This window comes from Monodelphis domestica, chromosome 2 (genome assembly GCF_027887165.1).
Source record: "Monodelphis domestica isolate mMonDom1 chromosome 2, mMonDom1.pri, whole genome shotgun sequence".
NCBI lineage: Eukaryota > Metazoa > Chordata > Mammalia > Didelphimorphia > Didelphidae > Monodelphis > Monodelphis domestica.
Genome location: NC_077228.1, coordinates 381,261,592 through 381,286,254, shown reverse-complemented (window position 1 = coordinate 381,286,254; position 24,663 = coordinate 381,261,592). Strand labels below are relative to the sequence as shown.

Below are 24,663 nucleotides of genomic sequence, written 5' to 3'. Positions count from 1 at the left end.
ATGGAATAACTATTGTAATAATCCATGCAAGGGGTGACAAGGGCTTGTATAGGGTTAATGGTTATATGATTGGAGAGAAGGTAACACACAAGAGATTTTTGTGGTTGTAGAAATGACAATATTTGACAACGGATCTGGATATGTAGCATGAGTAAAAGTCAAGAATTGAGAATGACACCAAGATTGTGAGCCTTGGTGACTGTGAAAATGGTAGTCCCTTGACAATAATAGGGAAGTTAAGAATAGGGAAAGGTTTGGGGGAGAAATAATAACTTTTGTTTTGAACATGCTGAGTTCATGGTTCATACAATTCTTGAACTATTCATACAAATCAAGATATTTAAAAAGCAGTTGGTGATGCATGACTATAATTCAAGAGAAAGACTAGAGCTCAATATATAGCTCTGGGAATCATTTGCATAGAGATGATAATTGAATCCATAGAAGATGATGAAATCATCTGTAATATAGCAGGGGAAAAGAATACCTAGGACCTTGAAAGATAAATATATAGTTGATAGAATACGACATAGATAAAGAACTAGCAAAGGAAATGTCATAGAAACCCAGAGAGGAGAGAATACCCAGAAGTGGGTGATCAACAATGCCACATGTGACAAAAAGGGCCAGGAAGATAAGGATTGAGGAAAAAAGTCATTTTCCTTGACAATTAAGAAATTATTGCTAGCTTTGTAGAAAATAGAATCAATTGAATGATGAGGATAGAAGACATATTGCAGAAAAATTAGAAGAGAGTGAAAATAAGAAGTAGGAGATAGAAAAAATGAAAAAGGGGAGGAAGGCTCAAGGATCGAGATCATCAGGGGGCTACAGATTATCTCCCCATGTTGACTATGGGATCCTCAACCAGATGTCCATATTTTCAAACTCCACCCCAAACGCTAGTTTACTATGCAAACCAGCAAGGCTTTTAAAGTTAAGTCTATCAAGTAATGTTATCAAGTTGTCAGTCTTTCCTATAACATTTTGAAATGTACATCCAGAAGTTATAGTTCCCTGAAGGGAGTATTTAGTTTTCAAATTAGCTCTCTGGTGCATTGAAACAGGGATGTATTTTAATAAAAGTTAGCCTGTTGAAAGTATTTTGTATACTTTAAAGTGCAAAAATTTGGATGGGATTTAGTGTGCTTTAAAAAAAGAAAAACAGATTAAAAAAATATTTTTTTTTCTTTAACATTCTAACACCTAACCCAGTGCCAGGTACCTCATAGCAATTAATGTTAAAGTTAAGGTCTGCTGAGTGAAGGTATTTGTGAGAGAGTTTTTAAAGGAACAAGCGACATTGCGAGCTCCCCAATTGTCATGGATGACATCAAATTCTGATCTTAGAGATTTTAAGGAAAAATGTATTTGATTAGTTATTGATTATGTGTTTTACTTATTATGGAAATGGAAACAGCTCTGTCATATAGAACTGAGGTGCCTCCAGTTTCTTAGAAATTTAATTGCATTCCTTCTGGGTGTGGAAAAGAAGTCATTAATCTGAACAGCAAAGGGCATAATGGATTTATTTAGAAGTAAGTGAATGCACAGCATTTCATTCTAGCTTTTTGCTCTTGTGATAAATCATGGAAACAAATATAACCCAGATTTCAGAGAGGACTGTTACCCTAGAAAAGTATGGAAACTTAGAAATGGAATAATAGAAACCGTGAAGGATTTCAGGTTAGTATACTTGGACTCAAATCCTGCCCCATGTTTAGCTATGTCACAATGGATTGTCTTATAATCTTTCTGAGTGATAAGACTTCCATCTTCTTCATTTAATCGAACCTGCAATCTCCAAAGTTAGCCATGATCTCTTAATTGCCAAATCAAATGACCTTTCTCTCAATCATTATTCTAGATCTTCTTGTGACATTTGACATTATTAATCATCTGCTTTTTTGGGGTACTCCCATGCAATCTTTTAGAAGAACTCTATATTAATAATAATTTTAACTGGCACCCAGGGACCCAGAGAAGAAAGATACAAGAAACAGCATTAGTTAAGCCTTTAAAACAAAGTTTAAAAAAATATTCCATTCTCAAGATACATTTCTAGTGTCAAAAACTGATTGTCCTTTGCTTATTATCATCTAGCCTAAGGAAAATATTTCTAAACAAGTTATCTGTGAGAGTAGTACTTTTTAACTCTTCTTAATTGCATCTTTAGTCATGTAGTCTTTCATCATCATTATTAATCATATAAACATGTTGAGGATAGAATGAGTGACAGAATAGTGCTTACATTAACATAGTAGCAATTGATTAAATTTTGAATCTCAGATCTGGTCTTTAGTTTTTGTCTTTTACTTGTTTGTAACCCTTAACTAACTATAGCTCTTCTTCCACCCCCCTGAGTCTTTGGATAAATGTAGTAGGAAAAGGGAGATTTTCTACTTAGTAGTGGAAATGGATTCATGAACCTTGATAACTGCAATATGGTATCTCTGAAAGAGGGATAGGAATAGGTACCAAAGCTGTTTGTTTTTGGTTTTTGGTTTTTTGTTTTGTTTTTTTTTTGTTGTTTTTTTTTTACTGATAGATTCCACAGGTCAGTCACTTCTCTTTGATTTGTAGACAGAGCTGCTTAGAGCTTAAAGCAGTGGTATCAAGTTCAATTAGAAATGGATCCTTGTAAGTCATGTGGTGACCTAGAAAACTACAAATTAGGGGGCAGCTAGAGAGGTCAATGGACTGAGAGCCAGGCCTTAGAAATGGGAGGTTCTGGATTCAAATATGGCCTCGGACACTTCCTTGCTATCTAACCCTGGGCAAGTCACTTAACCCCATTGCCTAGGTCTTACTGCTCTTCTGCCTTGGAACCAGTACACAGTATTGATTCTAAGACAGTCGGCAAAGATTAAAAAAAAAAAACCAACATTATCTAAATTGTATTATATTTTTATTCATTTTGTGAAACATTTCCCAATCACATTTTAATCTGATCAAAACTGTACTCTGAAGTTTTTCAGGGTAATTTGTATATTTGTTGTCCAAAACTTTAACAGACTATGTCAGTTTTTGCTCAAAGTCACACAAAACAGTCAGAGTTGGGATTTGAACCCAAAGTCTTCTTGGAATTGAAGGCAGCTCTTCCTACCCTCTTCTATGCTGCACAGGCTTTGTTCGTACTAAAAGTGAGAGAGTAAGAGAAAAATAAAAGTATCTAGGGTGAAATCCATTTACATCAAATTTATTATATCCATTTACATTATTAGGAAAATTTAGAAATTCTAATCTTCTTGACCATTTATCCTTTTTGTTACTTGTAAAACACAGAATTTTGGTTATGAAAAAGTTTTCAGAAAAACTTCTCTATATTTTGTAGACCTATAAATGGCACTCTAGTTCTATCCAGATTAACAAATGGTAAGATATTGGTGTAATATATCTTGCCAACTCATCTCATATTTTTAGATATAGGATTTCATTATGAAATTCCTAATAATGATCAAAAATTCATATTGCATTAGCAAAAAAGTTAAATAAGTAAAGAAATGTTAGGTTAACAGATTTCATCTTTCATTAAAAAATAGATGAACCAGTTGCATCTTAACTTCTCATTTTCAATAAGGAGATTATAGATTGGCTGTTTTTCCAACAATAACAAAAATATTTTTAACATCAAATGAGTATTTGTTGTCAGCATTAATAATGATAGCTTGCAGAGAAAATAGCTTCAAATTTACTGAGAGATGCTTCTGGGAAGCTAGACCTTGAGGTCCCATAGTTCAATGCAAGCAACTGCTGGCACCATACCAACCATAAGAGGTATTTCTTCTGATAAGGAACAAGCTACTTGCTTGGAAAGAGAAGCAATGATGGCTGCAAAGAATGAATTTGATTCATACAAGTTAGTATCCCAAAGGCAGCTGCAGAAACTAAGGAGATGCCCAATCTATCACTTCCATCACTACCAAGAGAATAGTGGGTTGTATCTAGGACAACAATGCAGCTATTTGGTTCTGAACTCACAAAGGCAAAATAGAGCATTGCCCTAACTATGGAACCCATTGTAAGTTGGTATGCCACCAGTTAAATCACTGAATCTCTGTGTTGGCTTACTTGGAATTTGCTGTAATGTTTTCTTCTCTCCACTAAAGGATTAGCCATTGTCATGTATCTCCTATTAAAAGCATAATAACAATGAGAGCTTACATTTACATAGCACTTTATAGCTTTTGGTGTTTTCCTTATATTTTTATAATATTCAATTAGTTAGTGTTACTATGTGTAAAAGAATAGTTCTAAGCACTGAGGGAGATAGAAAAAATGAATGAAATATACCCCTGACCTGAAAGAATTTATAGTCTAACAGGTAAGATATAGAACATGTATATAAATAACAATAATATATAGTAGAATATGAAAAGTCCATAACAAAGGTAGAAATAATGCTATAAGAATTAAAACAAAGGGGAAAAAATCCACTTCCACCTGGGGCAATCATGGAAGCTCCTGGAGGAGTTGACATTTGAGACAGACACCATAAGGTGTTTTGTCCCTGTTGGATAAATGACAAAATTGAAATCCATAAAAATTTGGTGATTCGTCTAAGATCACACCAGTAGAGGCAGTATTAATGCTTGAAACTGGATCTTTTTACTTAATCCTGTTCAATTTGCCCAACCATGCTGTCTAGATGTACAGCATCATACCAGGCAGCACTCTGGATAATATCAAAGAGAACACAATCCCTTGCCTCAAAAAGTTTTCAGTCTAGTTAGGAAAAAAGTTAACAGCACATCCCAGCGATCTGGAAACTCTTTGAGAAAAGTGCTAAAGATAAATGGGTTTTATGTCTGTGGTTTAAAAAGTCAGACTGGATAAATTTCTTAAATAATAATAATAAAAGGAGCAACAACAACAATAATAATGGGCAGCATTTATATAGTACCTACAAGATGCCAGAAATGAAACTTTAAAAATATATTATCTCATTTAATCCTCTCAACAGCTCTACAAGATATACCGAAATATGGCATATGGTAAACTCATGACATCATGTCCTAATGTATTGAAGCATTCAAGTCTACATTCATGAAGGAAATGTCATACCAGCATATCACAGAGCTTGTGAAGTATCATGGTAAAAGAGATCTCTTAAGGCAACATATAAAGACCCCATTAGGGGTGCAAATAATAAATACATTAAAGGGAGAAACTGTTATGAATTAGAGCAGTCAATGAAGACTTCATGGAGGAGGGAATTAAGCTGAACTTTGAAGAAGGAATAAAAGTTACATAAGCAAAAAAAGATGGGGAAGGGTGTTCTAAATCGAAGGATAATAGATTTAAAAAAAAAAGCAAGAACATGTAAAGCAGTGATTCTCAACTTTTCTAATGCCATGACCCCACAATACAGTTCCTCATGTTGCGGTGACCCCAAACCAAAAAATTATTTTGGTGGCTACTTCAAAACTGTAATTTTGCTACAGTTATGATTCAGAATGTAAATATCTGATGTGCATTATGTATTCTCATTGCTACAAATTGAGAGGTTGAGAACCGCTGATGTAAAGGCTTTGTGGAAGCAATGGATAGAATAGAACAAGTTAACTGGACTAAGGGGATTATTTAGGAAAAAGTAACAGAATTAAAAACTGAAAACAGATCAAACCATGAATGTGTCTGACAAGATTTTGGATTAGAGAATCACTGAAACATTTTCCATTGGATAACATGGTGAAATACTTTAGAAAAGGTCAATCCAACACCAGTGTGTAAGAGAGACTAGGCAAAAGGAATTGGGATAGAATGAGATTGGAAAAACTATTGCCAAAGTTAATTCAGAAATAAGCTAATAAAGGCTTTATTAAAGGTAATTATGGTATAACTAGAAATGGAAGAATTGAATGCAAAAGATACCATAAACGAGAATAAACTGTACGATCGTTGAATCGTATGTTAAAAAGAGTCTAAAGTTTTCTTTGATATAGCTTAATGCCAATTTTAATTTTTGAACTATCATTTTCCAAATCATACTGGATTCTTGCTTTCTTCCATATGTGATACTTCTTGGTCTATTATACTGTTAGATTCAAGAATGTTCTTGTTTTGATATCCTTCATATTTCTCTTAGCAAAAATCTTGCATTCAAAAGATCATAAATTCTGATAATTAAAATGCCTAGCAGAATAGACAGAATTAGTACTATGTCACCACAGTAATAAGCTTAATAGTGATAATAATAGGTTATAGCTACATGATGCCCATACAATCAGGTGAAAAATTAAATTCAAAGTACTAAGTATTTTTTTTTCTCTTCAAGATGTCAAGTTGCCAGTTTAATTATTTCGTTGGCATTTTCCCCAAGAAGTTAATTGTTTTTGTTTTTTTTTTCTTTTTACTGTATCACTCAAATGAATCCACTAGTCATTTTGACACCAGTTAAGCACTGCTGTTCAATTACATTATTTAGAGTTTATTTGAATCCTCTCTTCCAGGATTAACACACTTATTTTCATACTTCTCTGAGGAAGATCTTTTATTTTACAAATCAACTAGAGCATAGAAAGTGACTGACTAACTCATATGGAGCTGAAGAATCCATCTCATTGATCTTTGACATCTGCAGATCTTATAGGCCAAATATATAATTGGATTAGCAGGAAAGTATCATTCAACTGAAATTTTTGCTGATATTCAGCAAAAACACAAATGACCTCTCAAATGCAATCCAACACAAGAGTTCATTGCATTATTATGATATATTATATTTTCAGAATTCAGGTATCATTTTAACATTACTTAGATACTATTCTTAATGTAGTAAGTAAAACATACTTCAGCCTCTAATATTGATTCATTCTCTACTTAGCATTGTTTAAAAATATTTATGATTTGGTACAGAGCACAACTCATTGTTATCCATTTTCCCTGTGTTTTATATGAAAGCTTTCTTCAGCTCTGTGGTATATAGGAACATTGTCAAAGTTTGATGGTAATTTATATTGTCAGTCCATTAAGTTGATTTTATGGCAGCCAACACAACTATTGTCCATTTATGGGCAGCCTGAGGACTACTCCAGGGCCTTGTGAAGGCCATTTGATACCTGCCCTCTTATATAGCTGACCTTGAGGGGACTTGAAGTTTAGAAATTTATGGCAAAGACCATCTAGGAAGACCTATTTGCAAGATTCACTGTCATTTAGTGCTAAATGATCATTCCTGACTCTAGAGACAATCTGAAGTACTGACAGGACAATCCCATAAAAAATATTGCCTTCCCGCCCAGGTGTCCTTTCCAATTATCTGGAGTAGAAATTAATACTTTTAAAAGCTGCTAGTTTTTGAAAGGTTATTGCAATTTATTCCAGTGGTTTCTTTTGCACGTTATGATGAATTGGTTTATTACGCCATTATTTTCCATGTCAGCTTTTTAGAAGATTGAACCATAATGTTGAAACATTAGCATGAATGGCAAACATACTATTTTACAGCAGAGTAATATATTTCTTCTAGAAAAGTGTGCTCAGTTTTTAATAACAGGTAATTTTATGTTTATGCTCCCTAATGCTGTTGTCAGAGATTATTTATTTCTGTTTAGTAGGGAATAGAGAACCTTCTTTTAAAATGTTAATGATAGTTTGGACAGATTTTTAGAGCCATTGCAAGAATATATTGCTCAGAAGTACAATATATAAATTGTAAGTGTTTCTTCTGAAAGCAGGTATTTTCTGAGGGCTTCTCAACACCAACTCGAAATATAGAATAATTCCTGAAAGGAAAAAAGCTATAGTCACTCTCTTTTTTTCCTTAACTTAACAACAGAAGAAAAATGATTTTTTCTTTACTCACAAAAATGGTACAAGTTTTCCTTTAATAAATTATTTATCTGAATAAGCCCCATTGACTGGAATTCCTGAAATTGTCTTTTCATTGAATTACATCATGCTATTTACAATAATGGTCCAATTGTAGACCATACTTTGGCTTCTATCTGACTTGTATAAAGCCTGAATGTGGCCTACAATTGCCTTAAACTTTTTAATGTCTACCTATTACATACACACACACACACACACACACACACACACACACACACACACACACATATAGTTGGTTCTAGTTCAATAATGGCAAACAGGGTAAGGTTGATTGAGTATGAAATTCATATATAAATATTATTACTTTCTTATTACAAAGAAAAATTGAAACTAGTCCAAAAAGTGTACTGAACACTCTTCAGGCAATACAATTGAGACATATTTATCCTCATTCTACTCATCAGCCTCCTCAATGCCCTGCTGTAATCATTTTTATCTCTATTTTTAAGAAGAGACATTTCCACAAAATTCTAAGTCTTAATTAGTGACCATGCTTTATTTGTTAGTTTATCAAATTAAGTATATTTTTATTAGCTCAAGCTACTATGTGGTTTTGTTTTTCTGCTTTAAAATAAATCTTTCACTCAGCATATGTTTTTTACAATGGAGACATTTCTTCCAGTCAACATAGTTGAGGCAAATGTTAGTCAAGCAGCAAATATTCATTAAGCAATTACTGTGTGCCCAGGTAGATATCCAAAGTTAAGTTAAAATAAATGGAAGTTGATCTTAGAAGAAAGGGACTAGCAGTCCAGGGCAGGAAGGCCTTTTGTGTAAGGGAAAACTTAAATAAGGTCTTGAAAGAAACCAGGAAAGCAACAAGTTGAAAGTGGGTAACAGGTATGAAACAGGGAAAAGGCATCGAGTTGAGAGATAAACTCATATGCTAGAAATGAAATGTAAGAAGACAGAAAATGTAAGAAGGGATAAGATGGTAAAGGACTTTAAAAGCCAAATAGATATTTTATCCTGAAGGTAATAGGTAGCCACTGGCTTTTATTGAGTATGAAGGTCAGACCTGCACTTTAGGAAGATAACTTTGGCGAAGACATGGAAGACAGAATGGAGTAGGGAGATATTTGAGAAAGGGAGACCAATTACAATGCTATTACAATAATCCATAAGAAATGATGAGGACCTGTTTAAGGTAGGAGTGGTGGCTACATGAGTAGAAGGGAATATATATATATATATATATATATATATGAGACATGCTTTGAAAGTAAAAATTATTTTTAAAATTTCCAAGAAATTAGATACTTTGGGTGACTGAGCATAAGGAGTCCAAGATTGACACCAATTTTGTGATCCTCGATTACTGAGAAGGCATTGATGCACTTGGATTTAATAGGGAAGTTGGGGGAAAGGGAAGATTTTGAGGGAAAGATGATGGTTTCTGTTCTGGATATGTTAAATTTGAAACATGTAGGGGACATTTTAATTGAGATATCCAAAAGGCAGTTGGAGATGCAAGCCTGAAGTTTAGGAAAGAGATTAGGGACAAACATCTATCTAGGAAATCTGTATAGATATGATAATTTTGCCCACCAGGATTGACAAAATCACCAAATTGTGTAGTTTAGAGGGAAAAGAAAAGAAAGACCATAGCATACAGAACATTCAGTAACACTTATAGTTTTGGTGGGGTATGACCTGGGATATCAAGGAGCAGTTGGGTAAAAAAAATCAGACAGACATGAAACTGTTCAGTCAGGAAGGTCAAAGAAAGATTGAGGATCACAGTTGATATAAGGTCCTTAGTTTTGGCAATTAAGAGATCATTGATAATTTTGGTGAGAACAGTTTATAGATGAACTTGGAAAAGAGGCTGTAAAAAGTTTAGAACTGAGTAAGAAGGAATTGGCAGCACCATATAGTCAAGAAGAGGAGAGGGGGAGAGAAATATAGGACGACAGCGATCAAGGATGGTTTGATTGATGGAGTATTTATTAGGGATAGGGAAGACAAAGGCCTGTTTGTGGACAGCACAGAGAGATCTAGTAGATAGGCAGAGACTGAAAACTAACGAGAAAATAGGGATGATAATGAGGCAAACTGCTAGAGCCATTGGAAGGAGATGAGAACAAGGATTGATTACAAAGGTTGACTTTGGCAAGGATAAGGGCCAACTCATCATGTGAGACAGGAGTATAAAAGGAAATAGAGAGAGATAAATTAGAAATAGAGAGAAATTAGATTTTCAGTTTCATTGCCTACTTTTCAAGGAGTAGAAGAGATTGGTGAATGCAAAGTTATGAGGTCTCAAATGAGCTTATGAGAGCTACCTAAATAGAAAGTAGATTTACGGGGGCAGCTGGATAGTTCAGTGGTTTGAGAGCCAGGCCTAGAGAAGGGAGGTCCTAGGTTCAAATCGGACCTCAGATACTTCCTAACTGTGTAAACCTGGGCAAGTCACTTAACCCCCATTGCCTAGCCCTTACCACTCATCTGCCTTGGAACCAATACACAGTATTGATTCCAAGACAGAAGGTAAGGGTTAAAAAAAAGTACATTTAGGCAAATCAACCTGAAGAAATTCATAAAAGGGGATAGGGTTGGATCTGAAAAAAGCCTTCAACAAAGACAACTTAGAAGGATCCTATGTGGGTAGCTTAGACAAGTCACTTATTTTCCACAGAATTTACTTTAAATGATGGTGAAAAGAAAAAAGAAAAGGGATTATTGCCATGAATAATTTTAAATGGTAGATAATCCAAAAGTCATTTATATTTTGTTTTTTTCCATATTGTTGCATATTTGCATTTGAATTTAAATATTTAATTTGGGAATTCTCAGCATTTCAAACATAATCATGAATCATATTATAAGATCAGACTTAAAATGCTCTAGAAGGCTCCCCAGCTTTTTCCATACTCTCCTCCTGATTATTTTTATAAAAATTTACTTATTTATTTGTTTGTTACATCAAAATTCCCAGGTATTTCCCACCATCCTTCACCTTCCTGCCCTAGAGAAGGCATCATTTAAAATAGATATAGATATAGATATATAAAACTGTCTTGCTTGTCTCTACTTATTTCTTCATTCAGAAGTGGACATACACAAGTCATTTTTAAAACTATTCTTCTCTTGCTATATATGATGTTATCTTGGTTCTGTTCATTTCATTTTTCATAATTTCATGTAGAGCTTTTCATTTTTTAAATTAACCTTCTCACCATTTCTTATAACATAGTAGTATTCCATCATAATTATATGCTACAAGTTGTTTAGCCATTCCCCAACTGATGGGCATTCCCTCAGTGTCCCCTTGATTATTCCTCCCTATTCAGTGTTAGCCATGTACAGTACCACTTCTCATATTACAGCAAAGAATTCTTCAAACATAAGGCTGACCAACCCCTTGACAATTTGAGGTATACTTTCTTTGTGACATAGCAGAGACCTAGTCATATTCATCTCTGAATCCCTCACAGCCTAGCATTGGCCTATATAAATAATAAATACCCAAAAAATACTTGTTGAAGGAATGAATGACTGTCTATGGTTAAAGAGGGCTTTTCTTCCCATTCCTGCTGAATCCAAACAAGCAAAGATCCTACTCACATCAACAGTTCAACAAAGTTTAGGTGAGCATAAAAGTTGATTGTCTACAAAAATAAAATTTACTATGGATAAATCTCACTGCTACTAATCCACTGGCAAACCATTGAAAGTATTTCACATGACCATTATTTAATTGCTGACTAGTGCATTAAATAAACTATTGCATTGTAGAATGTTGCGGTGTGTTCTTTTAGGTATTTGGTTAACTATTTGACAGCAGACACAAATATATAATGAGGGAGCACCTCTAATCTTGTTTTCTGTCTCCTTAATTGGTTATATAGCACTGTTTTGACATTTACCCTGGAATCTTAAAATTTAAGAAGAAAAATATGCAGGCTGTGCACCAATCCAAGTGTTTTTCAGTCTCAGAGAGGAAACCTGAAATAGTGGTTAGAGCAGTGGCCTTGGAGATAGGAATAATAATAATAGTAATAATGAAGATGAGATTGATGATGACAATATGATATCGTCATATGATATCTAGCATTTACACACAGATTTAAAGTTTGCAAAGCAGTTTGTTGTTTTTTTTTTGTTTTTTGTTTTTTGTTTTTTTTACAGAGGAGGAAACTGTCCTAACATGACCATTCTTTTTATATATGAAAGTCATTGCCTACATGAGGGATTAAGGAGAAAGTGGATCAGTAAAAACCAATCACAAGTGTTCCAACTTTGCTTTTTAAGTTGTAAGCAAATATATCACTGTGTAAACTGTTCCCTGTAAGCATCCTCACCACCAATAAGGGTCTTGATGGGTACATCCTGAATGAAAAAGACCTGGAAGTGGAGGTGGGAGTGGGAAGAACATTTTTCCTGTTCTATTTCTTCATCTAAAGTCCTAGCTATCCTTTGAAGCCTAATTCAAATGTTATTTCATTCCTGAAGCCTTCTATCATTGCCCCAGTAAGGAAAAAACCTCCCCTGTAAACCTCTTATAGGTATTTGTCTTTTTTTTATTTTTAATGTACTTATTGTATAAAAGTATATATTACAGATGTCTGTGTTGACATATGATCCTCCTACTTGCCTGTATGTTTCAGGAAGAAAGAATAGTGTTTTGTCTAGACTTTATATATCACAGTGCCTAACTCTGTGCTCAGCAAGCAGTTTAAAAATATTCTGTTCAGTTTTTCTTCCTCTCCTAGACTTCTTGAATATATAATTAAATGTGTCTATAGCACTAAAGTTGCTGCCCTTGTGGAGCTTTGTCCTTAGAGCTCCATCATCAACATCAATATCCTCATCCTCATCTCCCCCCTCCCCTCTCTCTCTCTCTCTCTCTCTGTCTCTCTCTCTGTCTCTCTCTGTCTCTCTCTCACTCTTCCCCTTTCCATCCCCTCTTTCATCTCAACCCCCCATCCATGTCAAGGGCAGAGGGCTGAATGCTTTGACTATCTTACTTCTAAACTATTCAAGCCCATAAAGGATGATTTCTCCCTTTTGAGAGAACCAGAACCACAAAAGAGAAAGAAAGAAAAGGCTGAGGACAACTAACACAAAATTGGCTTGCTTGTCCATTTGCCTTGGCCCTCTTCATTTATAGACAAATGAAATCTGCACATGAATGCATTTTTGTCATCAATGTATATATTGGCAACTATCTCAATAAGACCCTGAGAGAATGGAAAATGTATGACAAAAACAGCAATGATCTTGAATTGAAAGGAACAGAGTTCAAATTTAGATGTGTGACTAAATCCATCTCTGACACAATAGAATTTGTGACAATGGGCAAGTCTTTTAACTGCTCTAAGCAATTAATAGTACTTAGATTAATAATACTTAGACTATCCGCCTCACAAGGCTATTATGAAAATAGTCATCAGTAAGTCACAAATTTCTATGCAGATATGAGTTAATAGCATTATCACCCATCACCATGACTGGAAAGACAAATCATAAAACATGTTACCAAGTCCATCAAAAGTCAGTGTTGTTACTTTCATAAAGTGAATACCAGTAGACTATTGCAAGTTCCATGGTGGCAGTTAGCCTCCTCTTTTCCTCCTGTACATACTTTGAGTACTGGGCAGAATTGCAATAAAGACAAAGTTTGGTTTTAATGTTCTCCTAGCTCTTTTAATGGGTCTCACTTTTCTCTGGAGATTCCTTCAAACCTAATGCTAAAATCTACATGCCCTCTGATTGACCGCACACAAACAAATATTATGATCTGCCTTCCCCAACAGGAATATTGCCCTTTGTTGTTGTTGTTCAGTCATTTTTAGTTGTGTCTGACTCACAATCCCATTTGGGGTTGTCTTTGCAGAGATACTGGAGTGGTTTGTCATTCCTTTTCCAGCACATTTTAAGCATGAAGAAAGTGAGGCAAGCAGGGTAAAGTGATTTGCCCAAGGTCACATGGCTAGAAAGTATCTGATGTCAGGTTTAAACTCAGAAAAATGAATCCTCCTGGACCCAAACTTAGCACTCTACCAGTGTACCACCTTGCTGCCTTTATTGTCCTTCTTTGGTTCAAATTCTAAAATTACACCTAACAACTTCTCTACCCCTAAAATAAAAGCAAAATGAAAGCTTCCATTCTCTCCTTTATTTAAACTGATGTTAGCTAGGTATTAGGGTAAATCACACTAATGTTACCTCGCACTGGATAATGGCTGATAGGCTAATCCTTTTAGATACCAGGATCATAAATGTAGAATTGGAAAGAACCTCAGAAATTATCTAGTCTCATCCTAGCATCTTCAAAATGAGGAAATTAAAAACTAAATCTATTGAACAATATACCTAGGAGTATACAAGTAATAAATAAGAGAGCCAAGATATGAACACAGGTCTACCATGATTTTCCTGGCTTATTTTTTTCATTAATTAAAACAAGTATAATGAATTTATCATCACAAGCAAGAACATAAAAATAAAAAGTATAGAAAAAAGAAGATTGTATATGAAACCATTAATCCATTATGTCTAGCTTGGTTTTTAAGTATATATTGTTTAACATGGCAGTATCAACATTGCCTAGTTTGTGTTCCTTTCTCTTTAGTATATCTTTTAAATTTTCATTTACATTTATTTCTTTCCTTTTAATCATGATGTTTTAAAAGATCAGGTAGATAACCCACATTATTTCTATTCAGATATGATGAAAGAATACATATTTCTTAGGAGGAAGTCATTTTAAGGTGTCTCTTATCTCTTCCAGACCATATTTCTCTGCCTTCACACACTAAAGAACAAATCTCAGAAACTTGGTAGCCCATAGTTGAGAAGCCGTCAACCCTTGTCAAGTATAAATTCTATTGCAAAACATATTCTATTCATATGTTTATATTGCTTGATAAAAAGAAGCATATTGTACAAAAAAGGACACTCTGGCTATAAAAAGAAGCCAAAAGGAAAGTGAATGAAACTGTGGGTGGGTGAGAAATAAAGTTTAAAAATAGAAAAGAATGAGTAAGTTGGCAGAAGAAAAAATAATTTAGAACAGTAATCTCAAACTCAAATTATATGTTTGTTTTAAGTTGATTTCAATAATCTATTTGCATATTATTGTTCTAGTTTTTTACTTCTCTCCATAAACACTTGTTTGTGAAATTATATATGTGTCTGAAAAAAGGATAATAGCTAGCTCTTAGGTAGGGCTTTAAGATGTGCAAAATGCTTTTAAATATGTTATCATTTGATCCTTGTCACAACCCTGTGAAATAGGAACTGTAAATCATATCCCTACTTTGCAGGTGAAGAAACTGAAGCTCAGAGAAAGCCTAGTGAAAAGTGGTAATTGACAGACTTTTTGTTTAGTCATTTTTTTTCAGTAGAGTCCTACTCTTCATGACCCCTTTTGGGGTTTTCTTGGCAAAGATACTGGAGTGGTTGGTCATTCCATTCTCTAGCTTGCTTTACAGATGAGGAAACTAAGGCAAATGGGGTAAAATTAAGTACCCAGAGTCACAGAGATGGTTAAGTGTCTAAGGTCAGATTTGAACTCAAGAAGAGGGATCTGAATTCATATCTCTCCTGACTTTAAGCAAAGGGACTCTCTCTATATGACTTGGGAGGAATGCAAGCTACCCTAAACTATGATTTCTAAGTTTGGAAGAAGTAGGAAAAGATTTAAAAAGTTGAGAGAAAATAGAGAATTAGAGTAGAAAGTGAAACAAAACTCCATTAGAGTAGAATCTTGACATTTTTGGCAAAGATCATCTGTTCCATCTTTTTCATTTTAAAAAGAAGTAAACTGAGCCTTAAAAACATTATTTGACAAACAACATTCCTAGCAGAACTAGGACTAGAATCTTAGGCTTCTAACTGCCATGTGAAATATTCTAATCTATGACCTTCAAAATCCTTAGAAAAAATCAATTTTGGTTTCTAATTTTTTCGGACTTGGTTCATAATAAAAGATTAAAATATTCAGAAACATGAAATAAATGTGTTCACTTGCAAATTTGAAAATCTTCACTGCTTAAAAAATGTTATTATTGCCTTTTAACCCAGGTAGTTATGTGACTGAACCTATCTGCCTAAAAATTCCCTTGTAAATGGATTTCAGTGTTGAAGATCCAGGAAGTTTCAATGAAATATTCACATTTAGATTAAGGAAGTAAGAAATGTAGGTATGCCTACAAAGGGGAAAAATGATAGTAAATTTCTTCTAGAAATATGTACTGTGTGAATGTTCAATGGGGGAAAAACCCATGATTTTATATTTGAGAATTGTTTCTTTTCTTTGTGTATTTAGTGGAAAATTTAGATTGAATTAAGTTAAGGAACTCAAAGGTTAAAAAACTACCATTATACTATTAACTCAGAGTAGCCAGACTATAAAAGGACATAGCTTAATATATTGAATTGCAAAGGAATGAGCTTATCAATACTAAGATAAAATCGTATCTTGTGCTATTTTAATTTACAGCTTGAGAGGTATGTGAACAATCTTCATCATTTTATATAATTTGATTGCAACCCTTTGTCCAAGTTGGCTTGGAATTCATTGGAATACATTGAGCAAATGGCTACCCATCTATTTATTGGCCTGAAGTGAATGATTTTGTTGGTTCATTTCGGCAACTGAAATCCTGTCTACGAGAAAGCTAATCAGCAAGATGGCTAGTTACATTTATGAGTGTTTCTTTTAGAGCCATTTGGTTACAATTCCACAGATGGTCGCTTCCCTCCATTAGTTTCCCAGCCAAGCTTCTCTGTTTCCTATTGTACTTAGCAGGATTACTATTGCAGCAACACAATTATTGCCAATACAGGGCAACACACAGTGGGACTAAAACAAAGCTATGTCCTTAAAATTTAATCCCAGCCCATCTTCCCCTTTCCTGGATCAGTGAGCAAACACCTGCTGAATTCTGCTCAGTAATGAGAACATCTGAAAAATGGACATCAAGGATCATGTTGGCACACACTAGAATGGGAACCCCCATGGCAATAAAGAGAACTCATAGAATAAAGCTCTAGATGCCATGAGGTTCTTAACCTGGGATCTGATCTTGCTGTGATTGTTTTTTAATAATTTATAAAGGATTTTATAATAATTCATGAATATTTAAAAATAAATACTTTTAAATAATTATATTTCAATATAATTTGTTTCTTTGGTAATCCTATGCATTTAATATTACGAATTTTAAAACATTACTCTGAGAAGGGATCTATAACTTTCACTAGGCAAAAAGGGGTCCAGGATACAAACAAGATTAAAGTTCCTTGGTCAATCTAATGCCCCTAAACATGAGAACATTTCCTCCAAATTCTTGATATAACAGATAGTTCATAAGGCACAATTATTACCAAAATACCAAAATTAAGGCACTGTAGGAATTTTAGCCTAATTCCAGAAGAGCACCCACTGAAAATCTGAATGAAATCACCAGTGAACACAGGAACTGTCTCTTGCAGAAATTATTTAGGCTGGAAAATTATGAAACAAAGGACAAAAGTTACTTTGCTAATCTCTGTCTGTAGGAGTTCATATACCCTAATAAAATTTTTATGATGTCCAGAAAATAAGATGAATAATAAAAAAATTGCACTTGTAGCTTTGAAAATTATTCATGTGTTTTTATGTTTAAATAATGAATGCACAAACATAATCAAGAATTATGGCTTGTATTGTTCAGAAAGTGCAGTTATAGAGGGTTATAGAGAGAGCACTGAGTGATGGATTTGGAATTAAAAGACCTACACTGTAATGGGAAAGGAAATCTTAGCTCTTACTCCCTGGGAGAACTGAAATAAATCATTTAAACTCTCTGGGTCTCAGTTCCTTCATTTGTATCATTATAGCATCTCAGGCAGCAATGTAGTAGATGTAGAATTTGTGGTGTGGTAGATAGAGCATAGGGCCTAGAGTCAGGAAAACTTAAATTCAAATACAACCTCAGACACATACTAGTTATGTGACCCCCAAGGTAAGTAATTTAACCTCTGGCTTAGTTTCTTCAGCTGTATAATGGGACAGTGAGACGGTGGTTGGAAAGAGCACTGGGCTTAAAATCAGGAAGACTCATCTTTATGAGTGCAAATCTGGCCTCTGATACTTACTTAAATGTGTGACTCTCAGTCAATCACTTAAATCTGTTTGCCTCAATTTCCTCATCTATAAAAAAAGAGCAGGAGGAAGAAATAGTAAACCATTCTGGTATCTCTGCCAAGAAAACCCCAAATGGGGTCATGAAGAATTGGACACAGGTAAGATGACTGAACAATGCCATGATGATCAGATTAGATGATATTTGTAAAGCACTTAATACAATGTCTGGACAGTTAATCAATTCTTGTTCTCCTTCCTCTCCATAGTTTTAGAGATCAAAGTGACCTTAGAAATTATCTAGTCAAATCCCCTCATTTTATAGATGAAGAAAATGAGACAAGGGAAGTTATGTGACTAGGCTTGGGTCACACAAATGGGCAGGATTTGAATCCAAATCCTCTGATTTCAGAACCACCCTGCATCGATCCCTGTGATGCTATGCTCCTAATGATGACCTTTTGAATCAGTACTCAAATCCCACACCTTCCACAAAGCATTTTCCAAATGCCTGAAATAGTGATTTCTCTCCAGGTTCCCATATTAGAGAAGTTCCCATCTCTGTTACAATTTATCCTACATTCTCTAGCATTAGGTGCACAGGCACAGTTGTCTGTACATTGTTGCTGATGCAATGCCATTGCATCTGCATTGTCTTCTCTGTGTTTACATCAAATGTTTCTTGCTTTAGTTATTAATTTTCACAATGCCAAGCTCTCTGCCTGAATTACATTGTTCTAAGTTCAGGCAGTGCTTTCATGAATGGTATTTGATGGCAATATAAGGACATTATGCTTAATCAATTTTCTTTATCAATGTTATTCCTTCCTTTCTCAAGGAAGCCTTAACTAATTTGCCCTTTGTTAGTAATACTCTCTCCCTACTCAAAAAATCATGCTAAACTTCCCTAGTGAAATGGTCTACCCCACCTCAATATAATACAAGCTCCTTGAGAGCAGGAATTATTTAAAATGTTGGCTTTATGATCATATTACCTTGAACAATGCCTTGTTTTTACTGTTGTTTAATCATTTCAGTCATGTCTAACTCAACATGACCCCATTTCGAGTTTGCTTGGCAAAGGTACATACTGGGGTAGTTTGCCATTTCCTTCTCCAGCTCATTTTGTGAATGAGGAAACTGAGGCAACCAGAGTTAGGTGACTTGACCAGGGCCACATGGCTAGTAAGTATCTGAGCCTGAATTTGAACTCAGGTCTTATTGACTCCAAGCCTGTTGCTCTATCTACAGTGGCATCTAAGTTGCTTGTTGTAGATGAATTTCTTTCATAGGAGGAAGATAGATTGTGCTGGATGAACCCTGCAGTCCATGTGTTTGGTGGTAGAAAGAACAAGAAGATTTTAATGATTAAAAATTTCATGTTCATAAGTAAAACCTTCTCTGAGTAGAAGTTGAGCCTGAACCCCCAAAAGTGGAATTTATTAATCTTTGTAAGCCCACAGCTTTACTTCTGAGCCATGGGTTTTCTTTTTCACTATTTTCACATTATTATTACTTTTTAAAGAATTTATTCCTATGAACATTCTTAATTCATTTTGACTAAGAAACTTTTAATTATTTTCATCCACACTAATAAATGCTATATACATCCTTTTCTTATTTACTGTCCGTTTTCAATTCCCTATAACATTAAGTAAATTGAATGAAATGTCAGGCTATAGCAAACATATATAGAGTTCCTCATTTAACACTGGTTTCCAAGAAAACAAAATGAAGAAGGCTGAGAAAGGTCTTGACCCAGTGGAACCAAACCTTATTTCACCCCATCCAGCCATCTATGAGAAGTCCTAAGTCTAGTCCTTGAGGGCATCTTGCCATCTGCCTTCTCTATGTTCATAGATTGCCCTACCTTCTAGGTTCTTGGAAGAAAACAGTCAAACTGGTTCAAATGAAGATACACAAATTCTGGTGATTTTTTTAATACTTGGCAGCTCCAGCAAACTCAGAGTTTAGCACCTTCCTTTACACTGAAAATATAAAATGTGGGGATTAGGACCTATAATTTAGCTCTCAGACATTAAACTCCCAGTAAAGCATAAAACAAGCTTGAGTCTCAAAGTATAGGTCCACTGTACCCATTTAACATATTTATTTCTCCCTGAATGGAATTCTTTTTTTATCCCTTGAAATTCTTAGCCTTAAGTATATGAAACCATGGTAGATATTGATGGATTTTCAAGACCTCAGAAATAACTTCCTTGATGCTAATGCAAATCTTAGCAATTTGAGCTGGATTTTTCTCATCCATCTATGTGAGTATTACTACAGTATTTGTTTCTATATGTAAATGTGCCGAGGAAGGCCATATCTGGCTATCTTTTACTTGCTGGGAATCTGTATGATAGATCCATTGCTTAGACTCTTTTTATAATAATCATTTTCTCTAAAAGACTGAGTGGGGCAGCTAGGTGGTTCAATAGAGAGTCAGGCATAGAGACAGGAGGTCCTAGGTTCAAATGTGAGCTCAGAAACTTTCTAGCTGTGATTGTGGGTAAATCTCCTAACCCCAGTTGCCTAGCCTTTAGCCTTCTGCCTTGGAATCAATACTTAGTGTCAGTTCTAAGCCAGAAGGTAAGGGTTTAAAAAAGGAATTTTTAAAAATAATAAAAGATTAAGAGAACATTGATTTATGAAAAGATATGTGGTTACTTGACAGGAGTATACTGGGGCCATTTCAAATCAGTTGATTGTTAAATTTCCAGTGCAAACATTTGCACAGCAGAAATAAACAAACGCCACAAATCTGAGCTTGACTTAGAATTTTGTTGATTGTCTAGACTTAAGAAAGTGATAGCAAAAGATATTAATAATGCAGATTAAACTTAAAAGTGTGTTGTGCATACTCTTCTTTCCCAGAGATGTTAGTCAGCCTTTACCACCGTATCCTGACCTTCCTCTTTGAAACATGAGCTGTACTTCTAAAGTTCAAATTAAGCGACTCCATCTCTGACTTTTGGTGGTGGTGATCAGTCTTATCTGACTTGTCATGACCCCATTTGGGTTTTCTTGGATACTGGAGTGGTTTAGCATTTCCTTCTCCTGCTCATTTTACAGTTGAGGAACTGAGGCAGGGTTAAGTAACTTGACCAGAGTCACAGTTGGTAAGTGTCTAGGGGCAGATTTGAACTCATAAAGATAAGTCTTCCTGACTCTAAGACCAGCATTCTATTCTACTGTGTGAACTCCTCACCATTGGATTTAAAATAATCCTTACTTTCACTCTGTTCCACCTGATGATTTTAAGCTACTTAAAATTGCAATAAGATTTTTGGGACACCCTGAATACCCTATCTACTCTGTTTTTTTCTATTTCTACTCACTATACATGCATTATGACAGACAGCATAACTTGGATGACAGAGTTGGGCTTAAAATAAAGAAGACTTTAGTTCAATTACATCTCTGACAGAGTCTTGTGATTGAGAAAATCAACCTCTTGATATCCTAGGCAACTCTATAAGACTATAAGAGGCAGAGAAGTTATTGTCTTGCATTAGTAAAGGAAGTTTCCTCATCAAGGTGTTCACTATACTAAGAAAATCACTGGTCTAATCTTTGTCCCTCTTCCCTACTGCAGAAATCTCTAATATCATTTCCTTTAAGAAATTATTATGAAAAAATGGGATAGTTAGGTGACTCTGTGGATAGATAGCCAGGCCTGGAGACAGGATGTCCTGGGTTCAAATCTAATCTCAGATACTTTCTAGCTGTTTGACTCTTGGCAAATCACTTAATTCCAATTGCCTAGCCCTTACTGCTCTTCTATGTTGGAACCAATACTTAGTATCAATTCTAAGACAGAAGTTAAGGGCTTAAAAAAAGGAAATTACTATGACACATCAAATAAATGGGAATGTAAAATTTCATTTTTAAAAAGCTATAATAGCTGTAAGAACTTTTAAGGAATTGTAGTGATACCAAGTTCTGCTCATACTGAGTTAAAAATAGTGTTCTTAGTAAGGGAAATAATTTCAAGATGGTCTAGTTATATCATGCACACAATTAGATGCTTTTAAAATAAAGTTCCTTTATTAATTAGTGACTATTTACCCTCAAGTAGCCTGCTTTACAATGTAAGGTATTAGAGAGTCAATACAGTATGCAAAGTCTGATGCTGATAAATTAACGTTCCAAGAACTGTCGGGTGGAGGTAGGGTCAGGGGGTGGTTCCTATCACCTACGATAAAATCAAATAATCATAGAATTTCAGAACTGGAAGACACTCTAAAGATCAATTTTATAGATAAGAAAATTGAAGTCTAGAGAGGTTAAGAATTTATCCAAGTTCATAGAGATGGGGACTAACAATTCTAAGACCAGAACCAAGAACACCTGAATTCCAGTATTCCTTCCAATATTGATGACTTTCATGGTATTTTGAAGAGCAAGTAGTTATTAAAGAACTGTCCAAGAAGGTAAAAGTGTCATTTGTGATGGCAAGTACCAATTTCACAGTGACTACAATCCTTTTATTAGCTGTGGAACCTTGAAAGGTCATTTCTCCTCTATGTATATCAGTTTCCACTTATGTAAAATGAGAGATTTGAACTAAACGATCTTTATGATTCCTTTCAGCACAAAATCTTATGATTGTATTCTATGGACTGATTATATTAGACATTTTATAATCCTTTAATAATCCTTTAATCTCTATAGGATGTTCTGTTTTGTTTTGTTTCTTCAACCACATAGGACAGGGGTGAGTGATGAGCATTTTGTAAAACAAACAAACAAACAAACAAAAAAGGATTGGTGTCTGAGTCAGCCATAAGTTAAAATTCTGTCTCTTCTACTTACTTATTCTTATGACATTGGATAAATGTAATTTGCTTTTTTGGGCTTAAAAAAAGAAATCTGGACTAAATAACCTTAGAGATCTCTTCTATACCTAAATTCATGTTTGAGGGAATAAACTGCCTCTCCAATATTTTGTGGACCTTCTTTCTAAATATTAAATGTCTTTAACTATTCCTTAGATTTTGCCGAGGTGGCAAACCTCTGGATTCACTCTCCCAAAGTAAAGCTATATCTCTTCCTTAACGGTCTAGGGGTACCTCTGAGGGGATACTTCTCTAATTTTATCATTTCGAAGCATCATTTCACCACATTCCATGCATAAACTATTAACCTCCAACAATGCTACAATTAATTTTAACCAGTTAACTTCAAATGGCTTTTACAAAGGTAAGTTTGATGCAAAAGCAAAATAATGGAAGAACAAAAATTTCTCCCCTCCAAACCTTGGCACATTCTTCCCTCTATATCACCTTGAAGGAGTAGAGGCTCAAACTTTAAAGAATTTCTACATCATATTTTCTCCACCAAGTTTAATTCAAAATGCAGCATTGCAAATTGATAAATGAGTCTGAATCTTTGCTATTGATAACAATGGAATACGACTTGAGACTTGGCTGCTTACTACTTGAATCCTAGAACATCCTTGAATAGACTTCAACTCCCAGTCTTCTGAAGGTTAACTCGCTTAATTTTCCAACATTCACAAGGTTGTGGTTATCTCCACCTAAAAGTAAAGAACAGACAAAACAGAAAAAGCAATAGCAGGGCCATATGCTTATATGCCACATGCCCTGATAGGGGAGATAATGGTCTAAGGCCTCTCTTCCCACCAAAAACTTAGTCCTTGCCTCCATTCTAGCACACTAGACAGGAATGAGAACCGGACTTCACTTCGTCTACTTAGTGCCTTTTAAGGGAACCTCAGGTCCAGGTCCACCAAAAAAAAAAAAAAGATTTCTCTTCATCACATGGTTGACAGACCAGAACCAGTTACCATAGAATGTTCACACATACTCTAAAGTCCATATGGTAAGGACTGGGCTTCCTTTGCCATTCTCCCTTTACCAGGTACTGAGATGCCTGTCTTGGTTTCCACAATTACAGTGTGCTTGATCTTATCTTTTTTTAACTCTTATCATCTGTCTTAGAATCAATACTCAATATGGGTTCCAAGGTAGAAGAGTGGTAAGGGTTAGGCAATTGGGGTTAAAACCTAGGACCTCCCATCTTTAGACCTGGCTCTCTATCCACTGAGCCACCCAACTTTATCTTATCTTTATCTTACTCCAAGTGGTTCTAAACTGTCTTTTATATGGAATACACATAACATCTAACCAAAGGGAAAGAGGCAACAAGAAATAGTGAAAAGCCAGCTGTCCTTGAAATCAGAAAGACCTGAGTTAAACTTGTACCTCTCATCTATACTGGCTGCTCTATTGGTTCAATGCCCTGTAGGATCCCTTCAAGCTCTGGCATTCTGTGCTTCTCTATGGTTACATATAGCTTATCAGATTACATAACTAGCATTGGGAAAGTCCTGGAGCCTAATCCAGAAGGAAGGAGATGGGAACAAGGGAGAGGAGAAATGATTGTGGCAGCTAAAGAGGTTAAGTGGGCAGAAGGTTGCAGTGTGTGCAGGCAGGAGCACGAGTCTGAAAGAAGTGGGAGATCTATGTTGGTAGAAAGAATGTGATTTTCAGTCTTTGAGTGGGCACGTGTAGGTCAGGCAGGGTTCTCGGAACATCATAAGGCCCTGGGGAAGGTGAGGAGATGAAGAGGAGGAGGAGGATAAGGAAGAGGACCTTCATATGCTTCACAGTTTCATTTGTTGAGTTTGCTTCTCTTTAAAACCACCAAACCTAGATTCATAACTTGATATCTTAGTCATATTGGGTCCCTGCATTCAGTTCCCTGAATGACTTTAGTTGCTATTT

At 35.1% G+C, this 24,663-nt stretch overlaps 1 protein-coding gene and 1 long non-coding RNA gene across 4 annotated transcripts in view; one reads left to right on the top strand and one right to left on the bottom strand.

Moving 5' to 3' along the window:
- HS3ST5 (heparan sulfate-glucosamine 3-sulfotransferase 5) overlaps positions 1 to 24,663 on the top strand; it is a 302,402-nt gene that overhangs the window by 191,603 nt on the left and 86,136 nt on the right. The window lies entirely within an intron of this gene.
- Positions 20,933 to 24,663, bottom strand: part of LOC103103899 (uncharacterized) — a 39,613-nt gene continuing 35,882 nt past the window's right edge. For both annotated transcript variants that reach the window (XR_008916648.1, XR_462872.3), the window contains exon 3: positions 20,933 to 23,453. This is a non-coding gene — a long non-coding RNA (uncharacterized LOC103103899). The remainder of the gene's footprint in view (positions 23,454 to 24,663) is intronic.